The 19,786-nt window shown below is 34.7% G+C and overlaps 1 protein-coding gene and 1 pseudogene across 1 annotated transcript in view; one reads left to right on the top strand and one right to left on the bottom strand.

Moving 5' to 3' along the window:
- ATRNL1 (attractin like 1) overlaps positions 1 to 19,786 on the top strand; it is a 1,198,805-nt gene that overhangs the window by 456,341 nt on the left and 722,678 nt on the right.
- LOC110209586 (small ribosomal subunit protein uS12 pseudogene) lies at positions 9,872 to 19,472 on the bottom strand (annotated as a pseudogene).

Here is a 19,786-nt window from a genome sequence, read left to right as displayed (position 1 = left end):
TTGCACATATGACAGTAACAACTTTCAATTGGGGTTTACTTCTAGTGATCTTGCTATATGGTGTGTGTGAGGCATATTTTAAGAATGATATACATCATACAAAATCACAAAAGTCATTATAAACTTAAAAGAAAATTTAAAACAAAAATGTCAATTTTTCAAAGCATATATATGAAGTATTGAAGTATTTGTCCCAAATCAAAGACTAATATAAGGAAATGGCAAATGTAAACTTGTGAAGCATCTCACATGGTTACCTATTGTATCAAATATTGTTCCTAGTTATTAAAGTTACATATCATCTCTTCAATAAATTTTTTTAAATATTATTACATTTGGAATGAAATTGATCAGAAAATATTAAGTTTCTTTTTATTCAATGACAGCTTACTTTTTAAAGCTCCTCAATGCCTTCTCATGTCCTAGGAAAGAATCTGAGAATTCAAGCCAGGTTTTCTCTGGATGGATTTATCATCTCAGATTCATTTTTATAGTAAAACAAATCTCTTCCCTGAGGAAGAGTGTCAAGCATGTATCAAACACAGCCATCATACACAAGATGCAATATACAAAATTATTTTATTATTTTTACCCAGTATTTTATTTTGGAGAAATAATTTTGACCACAATACATTATGTAAATAATGAATGAAAAGTATTTATTAAAATTCAATAGTAATTTATGTGAAAGTACTAAAATATAACAATTTTTTCTTTAATACAATGAAAAGAATTTATTTAAATGCAAGAGGCAGCTTTGTATGTAATGAGAAATATTAGAAAACTTTCCCATTGAGAATTAAGATATAGAATGTTGTTTACTTTCATCATTAGTATTTGCCATAGTTTTAGAAATGTTAGCTTTTGAAAGAATAAGCATTGGATTCTACACCTAGAATCCTAGAGTTTGGGCTGGGAAAAACAGTGGCTCAGGTGTGTCTTCATATAAGTTCTACAAAATGCAGTACCATGCTGGTTGCCACTGGCACTATATGGTACTTCCCACTGTTCTTTCCTAGACTTCCGCAATCCCCATCATTTGGCTTTCTGAATATCCCAGGACATTCTCAAGGGATTCCTGTGTTCCTGCTCTCTGCAAACAGAGATTTTCAACCTATACATGTCCTGTCACTAATCATGTTGGCATTAGTTTGTTTTTTTGGTTTTTTTTTGTTTTTTTGAGGAGCTCTCTCCTTTCCTGTGGGTTGCTGGTTGTCTATATAGTACAACTCCATTTTCTAGGAAAGGAAAATTGACCAGAGGTGATAAAAGGCAGATTCCAATTTATCCAAAATGTAGTTTCAAAAGAGAGATTTAATTTATAACCAGCCTAGAAAGATAGTCTTGAGTCAGTTTGTGAAAGATTTGAAATGCCAAGCAAATGTTTGTATTTTGTCATTGATGCAATGTGTAGGCAAAGAAGTTTCTCGGTCTGTGGAGTGATGTGGTAAGATCTGCGCTCATGTGGTAAAAATGCAAGGCTTAATCTCTGTTCAGGGCTAACAACATCTTGTCTTAGCTCCCAGAACCCAAATACCCAAATATTACCTTGTCTACTACCATGTCTTTTTCTTCTAGCATCATCTTTACCTGTTCCATGTGAGCTTCTAACTGCCATGCAGGGATTTTCTCAAATCACGCTATCTTCTTTATCAGCAATCAACCTTGTCTGTAGCAATTTTCTTGCATATAGATTTATATTGAAGGGACCCTGATTGCATCATATTTATGACAGAAATACTAGAACAAGGCACAGAACTATCTATTATAGTGCCTATTATCTTCCATTAGTAGGCACTCATTTTCTTTACTGGAAATCACCTGATTGAGAACCACCTCTTCTTAATTTCCTTTTTACAAAGTCAATCTTAATTTGCCTGTCATAAAGGTGCAGAGCTGAATCTACAGTGCTAATTTGTTCTCTCCAAGGAAAACCAAGTCCTTAAGAATAGGTAGTGATACTAAATTGTTTTTAGACAAAGGTATGATTGTAATAGAGTCAAAGGGCTGCCATTCTTATATTGATAGTATCTACATGATCACTACTTGTGACAGGTGCAGGATTTCTCTAAGTCCATGAATAATTGTCATGAGGCCCTCCAGAATGACAGGGGTAGTGGAGGAGAAGAAGGACACATATCCGTGGTATTAGTGGACCTATTATGTGAAAGGTCTTTTATGTGATAAGTAATCTATTAATTGTAAAGAAAAGTGCTATAATAATTCAGACTTCTGGCCAGAAAAGTTTCATGAAGTTATTTTAAGTTGATCTAGGTCAGAAAGAACAAATAAGATTTCATGGAAAGAAAATAAGGTGGCTATGAACTCAGGGAAAAAAATGCAATCTTTAAGGGATTTTCAGGGAATGATAATTCATTTCTTTGTTTAACCTGGAAAAGTTTCATATATCTATCTATATCTATCTATATCTATATCTATATCTATATCTATATCTATATCTATATCTATATCTATATCTATATCTATATCTATATCTATATCTATATCTATATCTATATCTATATCTATATCTATATCTATATCCATATCTATATCCATATCTATATCTATATCTATATCTATATCTATATCTATATCTATATCTATCTGTATCTATATCTATATCTATGTGCATTTATTTATTTATTATTTATGAATTTCTGTTATTTATGTTTATTTCTATATTTATAAATATATCTATATACATAACTATCCAAAAAACTGTTAAAAATGATATATATGTGTATATATATATATATATATATATATATATATATAAATTTTTAACAGTTTGGATAGTTAGCTTCCTTTATAATGAAATAAAACATGTAAATGTTTAAATAGATTGAGGCAAGAATAAAAAGATAAGTATAAGAAACTTGCCAAAAGGATAAGGAAACAACAGGAAAGTCAAAATAAGATGTGACGACTGAATATAACTGGAACGAAAAACACAATGGGATGGAAATATATGGGAATATCAGAATAATGTGACTCTTCTTTATCTCATTCATGCATTACCCTAGAAGATATAAAGGGACATGTGGAAGAATATTCCCAAACTTGATATTATTTCTCTATAGTCAAGTAAAAAACTAAGTTGCAAAATTCTATTTGATTTATATTATCTTTGATGCCCTATTAATTTTCTATATGGTCATAGAATGTATAGGTATAATACCTAAATTGGGCAATACTTTACTTAATCTTAAAAAAACCACCTAAATTATGGGAAACTTAAGCCATCTTTCCTCCTTAATTATAAAGTTTTTTTAAGAATGAAAATAGTCATAAAGCACTAGATGGCAGCGTTGTTGTGGTTAAGAGACTTTTAAAGCTTAAAAACATTTGAAGAATGTTTTAAGTGATAAAATAAAAAGTAATGTATTAACATTGTTAAAAGAAACCTTCCAGCTTTTAAAGATAAAATTGAAAGGTAAAATGTATGGTCCTAACTCTAAATTATATAAATGGGACATACTGTTACTATTAGCTCATTTGGAAGTTGAACTGTAGCTGACATAACATGGCTAGCAATGGAGCACATGAATTGCCTTTTTCTAAACTCTCACTCTTAATATGTAACTAATTTAACTACCTTTTCCAGGCTTACAATTCTTTGAATCATCTTTCGTACCCTTCCTTGTGTGTAGTTCTTCATCTGTAAGAGGCTGCAGATTATGTATGTTCATAATGTTCCCTTTTCCGTTAGATAATCTGGATTTTGATTCTTTGAAGATTGTGTTATTTCATGATTATAAGCACTATAGCACTGCTAGAAGAATGTTTAAAATGTTAACTTTTTTTTTAAAGAGAAGCTTAGGGTCTTAAATATTGTGCTGTTTCTTAACTATATATATATATGTGTGTGTGTGTGTGTGTGTGTATAATATGTATGTATGTGTGCATATATGTATGTATGTGTGTGTGTGTGTGGATAGATAGATAGATAGATAGATAGATAGATAGATAGATAGATAGATATAGATATATAATCACATACTTTCTTGTTTGGTATCTAGTTTATGGTCCATCTGCCATATTTGTCCAAGTTATATATGCCTGTAGACCAGATCAATGTGATGTCTGTTCATCTGAATATCAATTGTTACTTGTTGATGATAATTTGTTATTAATTTAAAAAACCAGGTCACTTTAAATTGAATATTAAGTGTAATGATAAAGCTTCCATTCTTGACTTACAATAATTAATTCTAGCAATACAATTAACTCCATAAAGTCATACACTAATGCCCTTTTATGACATAGAGGAAATCTTTGGTTCTTAATGGAGAAATGGGTTCTAAAATGGAGAAAAAGCTGTGAGAAATTTTATTTTTGTCATTATTAGTATTAGATTTATGATTTCATTGATTCAAGGAAGTCCCAGTGAGGAAATTCCCTCTATAATGAAGAACATCATAAGTGTTGCTACTTATAGTCTTAGAGATTTGTCAGTTACTATCGAGGTTTTGAATTTTTTCTTAGCTGCAGATTATGTCTCTTTTCCAGGGACAAATAACTAGAAATATGAATAGATTATCATCAGTAGAGTAGCCTCTTGGTGTAATTTTTGACAATGGAAACTCGGGAAACAAAGAAAATATAAAATGGGACTTACTCCTGTACATCCCCTTTTCCACTTTTTTATTAATTATATTTGAGTGGTGGGAAAGAATGTAAGAGGTGGTAAGAATTAGACAGATTTTAGGTCATCTATTAATGTTAATTTAGCTATTGGTGCTCTAAATGAGTTTTCATAGTAAAATGAATAAAGTGCTCATCTTGGAATTAGGAAGACATTGTTTCAAATTCCCCCTTTGATATGTATGGATTAAGTGATAACAGGGAAGACTTTTAACTCTTTTGAGCTTATACTAAATTATAGATGGATTATTATCTGTGTTGTTATAGCAAGATCCCATGCCAAGTGATAGATACTTGACTCTGAGTCCTATGATTTTGTCCAGTGACTGATGAGTAGATATGTTACTAGAAGAATTTAATCATATCACTATTGAAAATTTTCACTTAATGAAAACAGTGGACAAAGTTGTTTTAGTTAAATGGAAGGATGGTTCACAGGTGCTCCTTGGAGAAGCAAATAAAGGAATTGGTTTTATTGTGTGTACAAAGAAAGCAAGAAATATCATTTCATTGGACAATTTGGATGTCTTTTGTATTTCAGTGCTCATCAGTGTTTTCAAAAAAAGATCCCATGCAAATGATTCTACTTGTACTATTATCCTAGAGCAGGATATCAAATTTAGTCCCAGCATACAGATTGCTCTGACCCTGAATCAGGATCTGCAATTCAAACCTGCCAATGCAAACCAGGTTTAGGCTATCTTCTCAGTCCCTTTGACCTTGGAGCAGTTTCTAGAACTTGGCCCAAGGGAGAATGAACAGTGGAGGTAGGCTCTGCAAGACCAGGGTTCAGCCAATATGTTCTGCTACTGTGAATATGCAGAACTTTCCAGCTAGCTGATAGGGACTGGAACAAGCAACTGTGTATTGCAACTTCCCCCCAGTGGTGTCTGCATTTGTTTTGCCTAGACTCCAACCTGGGTCAGAAACATGGAAAGCTCAGCCTTGGAGAGCAGTGATCAGGCAGTAAGTTGGATAAAACTACTTTGGGCCCACTGAAAGCTTATAGCTCTCTGTTCAGATCTGTCCTAAAGAGCACAGCACTCAGTACTTGGAGAGTACAGCAGCATGACTCCAGGTAATATAGACTGGGGATCATATAAGACCTGAGCATTCTCTCAAGAAGTTTGCAGAGCTAGGCCCCAACCCAAAGTTCTAATTTGGGAAATAAGGTTGGAAGAATGAATAAATGAAAAAGAGTGCTCATAATTTAAAAAAAAGCTATAATAGTGCCAAGAACATTCAAGACACAAACCCAGAAGAAGAAAATAACTCCCAGACATTTATAAGCAAAGTCTGAAAGAAAAACATAGCCTGGCCACAAGGCCAGTTTCAATTTTTAGAGAAAATGAAGTGAGTTTTTTAAAAGTTTTTTAACAATGGTAAATGAAATGAGAGTGCTAGATGAAATAATTAGCAATCAAATGAGAACTTTGCAGAAAAAAACTTGAGAGAATTAACAGCTTAGGACAAGAGGGATATAACTTTACCTAAGTAACAGTTTCCTTAAAAATTTTAAGGAATCAAATAGATGTTAATGACTCTGTGAGACAAAAGAAATATTAAAATAAAGGTAAAAGGCTGAAAAAATAATGTAAAAATGTAAGGCATCTCATATCAAAAACAACTGACCTAAAAACAGATCAAGGAGAAATAGTTTGAGGAAAGAAGATGACAGACACCTGGTAACTTACAGTAGACTACAGGAGCTGAATAAAATCATCATCCCCATCAATGCAGTTGTTCCTGAAGTCACCAGTCTCATAGCTCAGATCCAGGGTAAATGGTATGGGATTATTGATCTTATCGGTTTTTTTTCTTCTCCATTCATATGCCTCATACCACTAAGGATCCATTGGGTTTCACTTGAGAAAGAGTCCAATATACATTCATTTTCCTGCTCCAGGGCTACCTGAATTATTCCTCATACTGCCACTTTCTAGTGGTCAGAGACATCAAAGAGTATTCTGTTCCTCAGCATAATGCTGAACACTACTATATTGATGACATAATGTCGACCACGCTAAATGAGACCACTGTGAATGAGACTTCCATCATATGATGGCCCATATGAGGAATAAAAGGTGGGAAATCAATCTTCTAAAAATTCAGGATCAGGGAAGCTAGCTGGCACGGTGATTGGACTACTGGCCCTGGAGTCAGGAGAACCTGAGTTCAAGTCTGGCCTTAGACCAGACACTCGTTATATACCTGGGCAAGTCACTTAACCCCAATTGCCTAAAAAAAAATCAGGGTCAAGCCATCTCAGTTGCTTTTTGGGTAATATAGTTAGTGGTAATTCTAGGCACAGGCCAGAAAAACCTACATATGCTTCCTTGTGATCTAAGAAAAGAAGCCCAGAGACTCTTCAAGTTTTGAGGAATCTACATTATCCATTTTGATATCTTGGTCTTCCTCATTTACCAAGTGACCCATGAGTCACTTTATTCAATTGGGTCCCAGAGCAGGTTAACACACAGAAAATCTAAAACAGATTATTTTGTAATCTCTCCCTTTAGGCTTTTATCACCTTGAAGGTCTCATGTTTTAATAATTGGACTTCAACAACCACAAGTCCACTAACAGAGTATAGCTTAGCAAATTGGAGTCCTGACAAGTACTTCCAGTGGGCTGAACTCCAGGCTGCACGGATGGCATGTCAGAAAGACCTTGAAGGGAGGAGGTAGAAAAGATCTTGATCTACACTGATTTCTTCATAATGGCAATGGGACTGACCAACTGCTTTGGGACCTGTAGAGAACAGCACTCAATAAACCAAGGTCTTTGTGGTTAAGGCCTATGGGGGGATTTCGATAATGCCTCCCATACAGTTGTTTTTGGGGTGTTTCTGCATCTATCGCATATCATATGCTCTCTGCTAAGTTAAACAACAAGGTTAGAGCTTTTATAACAACAGAGGTTGGGAGTTGGAGAATAGGTTAATTTCCAATCTGGACATTGAAGTAGTTATGCAATTCTGTATGGGATGCAAGACCATACCATCATTCTAACTAAAGGCCAGGAATTATTCCTGAACATCTGGGCATCTTGTACTAGTTGAGTTTTTAAAAAGATGAATGAAAATGATAGAATGAAATTAGCTACTGACAGATTTCTATTTTTGTGTGCCAGGTTAATTCTATCCCTAGTCTTTCCTATATTTTGATTTAGTCTTGAGATTAAATTTAAATTAAGTTAAATCTTGAGATATAGGAAGGAGGCAGCATGTACCAGATAAGTCAAACAGCTACCACTACTTGATCACCATCTCCTTTCAGACCCCAGTGGAAATAGGCCAAGATTTTGAACCCAAGAGTTTTGGGAATAGCAGTGCTTCTAACCCACTGCCGTCAGCCATTATGCTGGGCAGCAACCCTGTGGAGATGCAGCTTCACAATTGCTCATCCAGATTCTACAGCTACAGCTACTGAAAACCTGAAGGGGAGGAGAGTTCTTGCCACCAAAGTCCTTAGCACAGTCAAATAGTTCAATATCAGAAACCGGTATGATGTTATTCATGGAAATAACATTAAAGAATAGGCATCATCATCTGCTTTGCTCCCATATCCTAAGGACCATGGGATCTTCCATTTGATGTGCTCATTTTATGTATTGATTCTTCTATTAGAATGTGAACTCATTAAGAGCAGATGCCGTATTGCTTTCCTATTTGCATCCCCCAAACTTAGCACGGTGCTTTGACATTATAAGTGCTTAATTAGTTTCATTCATTCATTCATTCATTCATTCATTCATTCATTCATTCATTTTTCCAGTCCTCAATACTTCACTTTCTTTATATATCATACTTACATGGCAATGCAGAGACCAGTAGGAGTTGAGAGAATGTTACTAAGGAATGTTACAGAGAAAATTGAGTTTGGTGAGTTATTTAAATTAATCCAAGTTAAGATAAAGATAAAATTGGAAGGAAAACAATGAGCAGATTAAAAAACAGGATCTGCAAAAAATTTCTAAAATTTTTTTTTAATTAATGACAGTAGAACTCTACTCTCTTTTGACTTTATTATCATGAACTCTGATGTACTACATGAAGAAATGGAAATGACGCTAAAGAAAACCAAAATGCAAAGAATTATTGAACTGGAACAAATACTTGTAGAATAGTTCTTTGCGAGAAGCAACACCATTTTGAGGGCATTGAGAAATTAGGTCTTAAGATATCTGACGTATTGACACAGAATCATACAATAGTTGAATTTGAAAGTTGGAAGAGGCCTCAGCAACTATCTACAGAATCACCACTATAACAAATAGTTATCCATCTTTTTCATTTTTTTTCCTCAATAGTATTTTATTTTTTTCCCAATTACATGTAAAGATAGTTTTCAATGTTCATTTTTATAAAATGTTGAGTTTCAAATTTTTTCTCTGTCCCCATGATCCTTCTCCAAGACAGCAAGGAATCTGATATAGTTTCTATATATGTACAATCATATTAAACATATTTCCACATTGGTCATGTTGTGAAAGAAGAATCAGAACAAAAGGGAAAAACCACAAGAAAGAAAAAAGGTGGAGATAATATGCTTTGATCTGCATTCAAATTGCATAGTTCTTTCTCTGGATGTGGTTAGCATTTTCTATCATGATTCTTCTGGAATTGTCTTGGATCATTGTATTTCTGAGAACAACTAAGTCTATTATAGTTAATCATTGACGATGTAGCTATTGCTGTGTACAGTGTTTTTCTGCTTCTGCTCACTTCACTCAGCATTAGTTTATGTAAGTCTTTCCAGGTTTTTCTGAAATCTGCCTGCTCGTCATTTCTTACAGCACAATAGTATTCCACCAGCCTTTCAATGAGATCTCCATGGAAGGGAAAACCAACACCTCTCTAGGTTACCTTTTCCACCTTTGGACAGCTGTGATTGTAGGAAGTTTTCCTTTACATTGTGCCAAAATTTGCCACTTTTCAACTGCCACCCATTTCTCCTGCTTCTGTCCTGTGGAGACCAAGTAGAACAAGTCTAGTCTGTCTTCCACAAGAAAGTTCTTTAAATCATGAAGATTACTATCATTATGTCTCCCCTGATTTTCTCTTCTGTAGACCAAACATGTCCAATTTCTGCAAGTGATACTCATTACATAGCCTCAAGGCCCTTTATCATCCTGTTTTCCCACTCTGGACATTCTCTATTCTTTTGAACTCTGATGCTTGGAAATGCTCACAATACTAGAAATGAGTTCTGATAAGGGAGAATTATACATGAACATTTTTTACTATGACAAAGACATCATACAATTTTTATGATCTTGGTCTTTCCTTCTTGCCTTTGTACAAGGCCAGAAGAGAAACATTTGCAACTTTTACAACCTTGAACTGGACTCCAGGAATATCACCAACAGCATGACCTTTTCGACCAAATCCAGCAACCAAAACTTCATCATTTTCCTCAATAAAGTTCAAGCAGCCATCATTGGGAACAAAGGCAGTGATTTTTTTGCCGTTCTTAATCAGCTGGACTCTCACACACTTCCTGATAGCAGAATTGCGCTGCTTTGCTTCCACACCAACTTTTTCCAAGACAATCCCTTTTGCATGAGATTCTTCTCCAAACGGGTTGGCCTTCAAGGCAGTGCCCAAATAAGCTTTCTTATATTGTTTGTCATGCCACTTTTGGTCTCTCCTGTGGCTTTGGAGCTTTCTAGCAGTGCGAAGACCACGGCACTTAACCCATGCTGCCACCGTCAGGGCTGAGAGGAAAGAGAGAAGGCTGATAAGGGAGAATTATAGAGGGACTATTACACCCCTATTCCTCAATACCCCACTAATGCAGCCCAAGATTAGATTTTTGGTTGTGACATCACATTGTTGCTTTCTTATGCACTTATATTCCACTAAAACCACCCAAATCATTTCAGAACAACTCTTGCCTATCCATGTCTTTCTCATTTTATACTTGTGAAGTTATTTTTTGGTACTTAGGAGGAAGACATTACATTTATCTTTATGGAATTTCATCTTATTTTATTAATAACAATAATAGCAGTATATAACACTTCATTTTTTGCTGAGCACCTTACAAATGTTATCTTATTTTATCCTCACAACTCAGAGAGACAGGTGCTATTATTTTACAGATAATAAAGCTGAGGAAGATATAAGTTAAGTGAATTGCCCAAGGTCATACAGTTAAGTAAATGTCTGAGGCTGGATTTGAACTCAGATTTTCCTGATTTCAATCCAGTATTATATTCACTATGCTACCTAGAACATTGCAGAGCCTTCTAATTGAGATCCATAACAACACAAATTAGTTTGGACTAACTGCACAGTGGAAGAACAAAGGAAGAATGCCTATTAGCCAGACAGTGCTATAAGGTTGAATAAGCAACCCTTAGAGCAATTCCATAAATACTGATATTTTGTATAGCTTGACAAAGGTTCACTACTGAAGAGGAGAAGAGTGGGATAAATCCCTTTTTGGGAGATTGATCAGTGTTCTTTAATTACCTCAAGCTTCTCCCTTAAAAAAGGGAGGTTAAACAGAAAGCTCTTTTAAAAATATATCACTGTTCTTCTGGTGACTCTATGTAGCTACTGGTCATGGAATACCAATCTCTCTGGAATTGCCATTCATCCAAATAGCAGTAAAAAGCTGTGTAGTGGATATTAGTAGAATGCAGCATATTAATAATGGAGACTAGCACAGGAGAAGTGGTAGGAAGATAGCAGAGAATTATATGACATGAAAAGAAAAGGGGGCAATTATATAGAGAGTTAAGGTTTGCTAATAGACTCTATGCTACTTTTTTATCCTTGACAATGTCATGAAATCTAGAAGAAGGGCCCCATCAAGTTATACGGAATCTCCAGTAGAAGGCAAATCAAACTAAAATCACAGCTTCAACCATTATCTCCCCTCAGACCACAATGGAAACAGGCCAGGTCTCTGCATCCAACATCCTTGAGAGTAGCATTGATTCCAGTCCAGTACTCACAGCCATCATCCTGGAAAGCAACCCCTATAGAGATGAATCCTGACTACTGCTCTTTCAGGGGCTAGAGCCATAGCTACTGAAAACTCAGAACGGAAAGTTTTTAACACCAAAGTCCTTGCTACAGTCAAATAGTTCAATATCAGAAACTAAGGTGAATTTATCAGTGAAAATGACATTAAAGAAGAAGCCTGTTCATCTGCTTTACTGCTATCCCTAAAGAACATGAGACTTTTCCATCTGACTTGCAGCTGAAACTTTCTATACGTGTTGTCTACACTACTAGGGGAGCTTCTTAAGAGCAGGCCTTGTCTTGCTTTTCTAACTGTATCCACAGCACTTGGCACAGTGCTTTGTACATGGTAAGTGCTTAAGAAATGCTTCTTGTTCATTAACTTTCAATAATTCTGTCACCCAAAAATAACCCTCCTTATAGCAAAGATATACAGTTAGCAAAACCAATGTGCATGTTCTTACCTCCCCATCATTTCTCACTTCTGACCCTTTCTACATGCACAGCCACTAATTTAGTTCACTCCCTCATCACATTTTGCCTAGGTTATTATGGTGGGTTCCTAATTGGTCTCCAAACCTCATGTTCCTTTTTATTCCAATCCATTCTCTACAATGATGCCAATGTGATTTTTCCTAAGCATAGATCTGACTACGTAACTATGATGTAAAGTCCCCTGTTTAACTTCTAAAGACCTTCACAACCTGGCCCTACACTACCTTTCCAGACACATTGTATATTACTGTTTTTTCCTATGCTCAATAGTCCAACTTAACTGTCCTCTTTGATCCTAACAAAAAATTGTCACACCCTCTGTCTCTACTGGCTATCTTTCATTCCTGGAAAGCACTTGCTACTCACCTCTTACTCATAGTATCCTTCTTTTTCTTTGAACACAATCTTCTATGTGAAGCCTCTCTTGATTCCCCCAACTTCTTATGTCCTCCTTAACTATGTTGAATATAATTACCTATGCTTATTATCTGTATATTTATGTTTTATATGTTTGTGTAGACTAGATGTGTCACTCCACCTAGAACCTAATTCCCCTTTGTTCTTTCAGAGTGAGCACAATCACCCTCAAGTGCATTCAGGCTGGGAGGTTTGAAGGAGGGATGCAGAAAGGATGTAGGGGGGGGGGAGCCCAAAGCATGACCACTTGGCTGCAACTAATTTTCAAGGTTTTAGGGATTACCCTAATGTAGGGGTAATGTATATCTACACAGCAATTGTAGCTCCTGAGTTCCCACCAGTGTGCTTTCTATTTACACAAAATAATTATGATGAGATCATTGATTCTTAGAGATATAGGATGCTGGACCCTGAATCAGTAAGTTCTAAATTAAAATCCCACTTTAAACATTTAATATCTGTGTGATTCTGGGCAAGTCACTTGACCTGATTCAGCATGTTTCTTCATTTGAAAAGTGGTAATACTAATAGCAACTACGTCCTAGGGATATTACAAATATCAAATCACATAAAATATATAAAGCTCTTTGCAAGTCTTAAAGAATTACATAAATGTTATTATTATATCATTACCAATAAAATAGATGTTTATTAAATGAGAGGACAAAAGCAATACTAATTGTAACATTTTCTCAATACAAAGCAAAAGTAGAAATAATAAAAATATAACACTCTTACCAACGAATGCTGTTTCTGTGGGGGAAATTAGAAACATACAGAAATCTAGCAGTGAGACACACGAATAGGACAATTCATGACTCTTTACTGAAGGCCTGGATGTTGGTATATGTGTTCTGTTAAAGGTTAGTCTGAATTATATGTCACCTGTTCCTTTTCTGAGCCTCTCTGCTTTCCTACTGGATGAAGCACTGAAGCAGTGTTAAGTTCTTTCAGCAAAGCATCAACATTGCACTTTTTTATTAAAATGGCAACTGGGGTCTGTAGCTTTCCTGGTCTGTTCACTTCACTGTGTACTGAAGCAGCATTGAGCTATTTCAGATACAAGCATTTCCCCTAAGCCTGAGAAATGCATAGCTCCATAGAAAAGTTCCCTGGGCTCTGAGTAGTTCCTCCCTCTCAAAATACAGAAAGAACTAGAGGTCAACTGTGCCAAGAGCTATGGAGGCTTCATTTTCTCAGCCATCTCTTCACACAACAGGAGGATATAACTTTCTCTTTTTATCTTCCAGCAGCTATAGAGTCATTCCTCCAATGAGCATCCAGAAGAAACTAAGAGCTTGCCTATCTTCAGTCAGTTCTCTCAACTAACTTAGCATCTAACATGTACTCACATTCTGTTTCTTCTCTGTCCTGCTTCTTTCAAGTAGCAGAGAACAATCCCCAATTTGCTTCTATCTCCACCATAAGCTTCACAGTTCAAGTGGTAACTTTGTCTTTTTGTCTTCTAATTTCCTCTTTATCCCATTGCCTTATCTCATCTAGCTTTTCATCTGATCTAACCTGTGGCTTGAAATGCCTCAAATTAGGGCCTTCTTATCAGTACTGACCTATCTGTAATTGAGATGAAAAAAGCCAAGATTCACCATTGTATGAAGTAAGACACAATTGCTTTTTTTATATAATTTTTGCGTAGTCCTCAAGCAATTATTTAATATTGGGTTAATGGGATGTCTCAACTTACTCTAGTCCATCATACCTATATATGAGAATATAGACACCCACTTATTTTCTGGGTTGCCTTTTCACTCCAACCTGCCCTTATGTTGGTGGGTCTATATTCCTAGAGAAGGACTACCAAAATGTGGCCACACTTAGATTATTAGAGGTAATCCTGTTAAGGAGGAATACAATCCCCCAACTCAATGCTTTAGTTCTTTATCCCTCATTAGTGTGCTTCTATTTACACAATTATTACACATTAGCGTCTTAACTATAACTTTATTTACAATAAGGCAAGATAAGTAATAAAATCACAGGTAGTTATATATAAAAGCTAATGTATGAACAGTAAGTGTATCACAACCCATGGATAAACTTAGATCCCACTCTCCCACAAATGCACTCGGTATCTCTGGGGGAGAATGGACGTACACTTTTAGAAACCTGTCAGGGAGTGCTCTGGGTAACTCACAACTCTGGCTTATGTTATTGGTCCATTATGAAATATTACCAAATCTTTTCATCTCTTCCTTCACCAAGTGGGCAAATTCTATTGGTTTTAGTCTTGAAGTGGTGAAGAATTTCGAATCTCTTAAAGTATACAGTCACCTTTCAAAGGCTACTGCAAAACTGTTATGCTATTAAATTGTCTGTGATTTCCCATTAAGCCAGAAAATTGCAAAGCTTGCCAAGTTATCTCTTTTTGGACCATGGAGGCAAATCTCGACAGTTATTCACTCACTAGAATGCTGCATTGTCCAATTAAATCATAACAAAGAGAACTCACAGCAAAATGGTTCAAGTTGATTCTCTGAGCAAAGGCAAAGAAGCCTCCCTAGTTCTTTGCTCACCAAGATTCTGTCTTCCAGTTAAATCTCAGAATCTTTTCCTGTACAGCAAAGCAGCTGCATAACTTAGATTTCACTTTTCAACCAGAGGATGGCACTAAAGAACAACTAATTCTGAGACCCAGTGAAGGACAATCAATAACTGGAACTGATTTTTTAAAATTTATTTTATTTAATTTTTTTGCTTAAAATTCTTTCCCTCCAATCTCCCCTTCCCTCTCCCACTGGAAAAACAAGAAAAGCAAAACTTACTACAACTATGTATCATTAAGCAAAATAAATTCCTGCATTAGCCATGTCTCCCACTACTACCAAAATGCCTCAGTTTGTACTCAGAGTTCATTGCCCCTCTATCTAGAAGTAGCCAGGATCTTTCATCACGAGCCTTCTAAAATTGTGGCTGGCCAAGGTATTGATCATAGTTTCTAAATTTTTCAAAGTTCTTTGTTGTTAAGAGATTACTATTGTATAAATTGTTCTTCTGGTTCTACTCCACTTTACGTCAGTTCATGCAAATTTTCCCGGCTTTCTCTAAAAACACTCTCTTCATCATTTCTTATAACACGATAGTGTTTTGTCACATTTACATACCAATACTTGTTCAGTCATATGCCATAATAAGCACTCCCTCAGTTTCCAATTCTTTGCCACAATAGAAAGAACTGCTATAAGTGTTTGTACATATGTATAATTTTCTTCTTTCTTTGATCTCTTTGGGTCATTGTTCTAAATTGCTTTCCAGAATCACTGTATTTAAATTGGTAAATTTAAATATGTATTTAAATGTCTATTATATGAATATATGCATGTATGTTTAAATCAGGAAATTGGTAGTTTGGCATAATCTAGCAATCTGTTAATGCAGTCAAGTAACCCATGTAGATAATTGTAGAGATATGTTCCCTGTCTTACTGACATATTTCTGTTATATGTATCATAAAATTTCTAAATATTTTAGTTATACCTCCCACTTTACCTCAATGTTGTTGATTTAATTGTAATATAATTTTAAATAAATGAAGAATTTCTCAAAATGTTGGTAAAGAGAAACAAATAATATAACACAGGGAAAATGATCATTTTCATGAGATAGAATTCCAGTGTTCAATGTATTCCCAGTATTTTATATAATATAACTAGGAGCTATGTGATTAAATAATACTTTAAGCAATATTTTGTCCTTGAAAACACTAAACATGAAATAATTATCAAAATATTTACATAATAGCATATTAAAGTATGAATACAGACTTAACTTTTTTTTCTAAAAATGCTCCTACTTCCCATTTTTCTGTTACTCCAGATTATTTGGACTAGCCTTTATGGCTTCTGTTGATTTAGTTCAAGCTTAAGTAAGTTTAGGAAATGCTGTTCCAACAAATCAAATTATGTTATGTATTATGTCTGTCTCTGTCTTTATCTCTCCACACCTGTACATGTATGCTTGCAAGAATAATAGCAACAAATAAATTCCAAGAAATTATACAGAAGAAAAATAGATCAGAAAGGGACAAAGAATTAACTAAGATATTATGATTTTGTATATTATTATAAATATATACACACATTTAAATATTGAGATAGGAATGTAGTTTAGCAAGCAACAATTTAGAATTTATACTTTTAGGTATTTTAGTTTTTATTTTTGTGCATTAATTGAATGTTGTGTTATGGTTATTACATTTTTAATAAATACTCAGTTTAAAAAGTTCAATTGGAGTTCTTACCAACTGGCCCCTTGCTGTCCCCAACCTTTTTTTCTTTCTTGAAGCCCCCTCACCTCCTACTTACTTGGAAAATAAATGCTATCCCTTGTCATCCCTTTTCCAAGTCTCTGAACTCTTTGCCCATCTTCTCTACCTTTTCTCTAATCTCTGAGGAAGGAATAATCCTCCTAGCCAACACCAGACTCTAATTATGACATTGATTCTTTTCCCTTGTGATTTCTCTGAGATATTGGCTCTTTTATCATTACTCTCATCCACATATATTCTCTCTATACCTGTTCTTTTCCTTCTGTTTATAGACACACATAAGTCCTCTTCATACTTAAACAGATAAACAAACAGCCCTATTGGTTCACTCTGCCATAGCCTCAAATTGTCACCCCATGTCTCTTCCCTTTTATTGCAAACTCCTAAAAAGGGTCATCTGCCAGAGTTATCTCTACTTCCTTATCACCTACTTCTAAGTCCCTTATAATCTTTCTTTGAACCCAACACTGCGTACAATGCTCTTTCAAAAACCTACTCTCCCTTAAATATCCTCATGTCTGTTGAAGGTGCCACCATTCTTCCTGCCACTGAAGTTCAGAACATTGGAGTCAACCTTGACATTTTTCTTTCCCTTACCTCCCCCAACCATATCTAATCATTTCCCAAGTTTTATTAATGTTACCTCCACAGAATTTCTCGTATCTTCCCCCTTATCCCAAATCATATAGCCATCACCCCCATCACTCTTTCTCAGACTACTGGAAATGATTCTTAATTGATCTCCCTACTTCTTGTTTCACTCTTCTCCAGTATGTCCTCCACCTACCAAAATAATAGTCTAAAAGTGTTGGCCTTACCATCACTCTCTTTCTCAGAAACCTCCAGGGGCTCACCATTATGTCTGCTCTAAAACACAAATTCCTTAGCTGATTTAGTAACTTCTACAATCTGGTTTACCCCTACTTTTCTAACCTTATTTCATACTACTCCCTGTCGTGAACAATGATTCATCCAAGTTTTATTACTCGCTGTTCCATAGATATAACATTCTATGTCCATTCTTTATAAATTCTATATTTATATGTGTAGCCCTTATATATTAAAGACTTACATTACTGAATTTAAAATTGCCTGGTGAGTATCTCAGTTGGAATGTTCCCTTTGGTAGCTCAGGTTCAACATGTTCAAAATAGAACTCATAGTAGGTTCTTAATGGGTATATATAGAGAGAGGAGTTGGATCTAATTGAAAGAAACTATGGCAAAAATGAGATTTTTAATTATCTCTTTATTTCATTTATTGACATTAATTATAATCTCTTGCCATGGATAACTTAGTTTCTGCTGCAGAGATATTATACTATTTTTTATTATGTCATTGCGTTTTTTAGATACTAAAGAATATATTTTATTTAGTATAATATTATCATTGTAAAAGTTTTTAGCAACAATTATTCATTCAATTATCCCAAAACACTTTTATTGAGCATTGAACACATGCCTGAACCTTAATTTCTTCATTAATTGCTTTGATTCTGCAAAAGTTTATATCTTGTCTAAAATTCTATGTATGCACACAAATAGAATTTGTACATAGTACAATGCTAAGGTGGGACTCAGGATTTTCATCAATGATATCAGTTATAATTCTTATGATCCTAAAATAATCCTAAGTACTTATAATATCTTATTCAATTTGACTGTCCAGAAGGATAAGTTAATACATTAAATAGAATGTATAACAATTAAAAGTCTTTTTCTTTCTATTTTAAGCAAGATTTCAGCAGATAAAAATAAATTTTAAGAACATTTTATTTTTCAGGAAAAAAACACCTGCCTACTTTCATAATCGATTAAAAAATGAAATAATTTAGTTAATATTCAGTCAGTATGTACTAATATAACTATACAAAACAACAAATTTTGATTTTTGTTATGTACAAAATATTAATTCAATACAAATAAGACACTGAACTTTTGGCTCACTATCACATTTCCTCCTTGGATCATGGCATCCATTTATATTAAAGCAGTTCAGAAATATTTTAGAAGATAACTAGGGTAGTAGAAACTTCAATTTGACATATTTTCAACCTTTTTGGTATGTCATTCCTTTTATTTGAGATAATTGAGAATCTTTGTATAATCTAATAATTATGTCACTAGAGACACTGGATAGTATATCTTTATTTTCTCCTTAAACAATACAAAATCACTTTATTAAATAATCAGACACTTTGATTATGGAATCCATGTCAGGAAAGACTTTCCCCTCTCAGTTCCTGATGAGGAAGAGTATGAATCATGGGGAAAAAAACCCATTGTTCAATACTTTTTATTTATTCCTTGGGCAATACATGAGGCATAGTAGAATCTATCTATCTTTTTCTGTCTATCCATCTTTTTGTTTTTTACAAACATACACCTAAAGGAATGTTACTACCTTAAATTAATCACATTTGTGACATGGATCCTCTAACATTCACCTTCAGTTTGGGGTATATCAACTTCTGCCTGCCTTTTTTTGCCCTAAGAGATTACTGGGGCTCAAAAATGCTCTAACCACATGTTCACATCTACTAGGGTTTAATCATCACAGACCTCCAGATACAAATGCCAGTCTATTTGTGATCCATATATCACCTTTATAGACAGGGATCATCAACTTGGACTGGCCATGGAACCCATTGTCCATATACCCAATCCAGAACTGGCTTCAAGAGGCTGAACTTTGCTGCTATATTTCTCCCTGTCCTACTGAATACCTAACTGGATCCAAGGGTCAACATTTAGAGGCCATTTTATGGTTACTTTCCATAGTATAAGCAACTCCTCACACACTCAACAACTATCCACATACGTCATTCTCTTTTACATATGCCATTTTTCTGCATGCACTCTATAATTATTCTCTGTTTAGAAGCTGGATCCCATTACCATCATGCCAGATTAGCCAAATGTGAGGCTTCCTTTTGAGGGTTTTTACATGAGAATTAAAGTATTTCTTTC

This window comes from Phascolarctos cinereus, unplaced genomic scaffold, assembly GCF_003287225.1.
Source record: "Phascolarctos cinereus isolate Bilbo 61053 unplaced genomic scaffold, phaCin_HiC Scaffold_3;HRSCAF=262, whole genome shotgun sequence".
NCBI classification, from domain to species: Eukaryota; Metazoa; Chordata; class Mammalia; order Diprotodontia; family Phascolarctidae; genus Phascolarctos; species Phascolarctos cinereus.
Note: the sequence above shows the minus strand (reverse complement) of the source record. Positions and strands in the feature narration are given on the sequence as shown.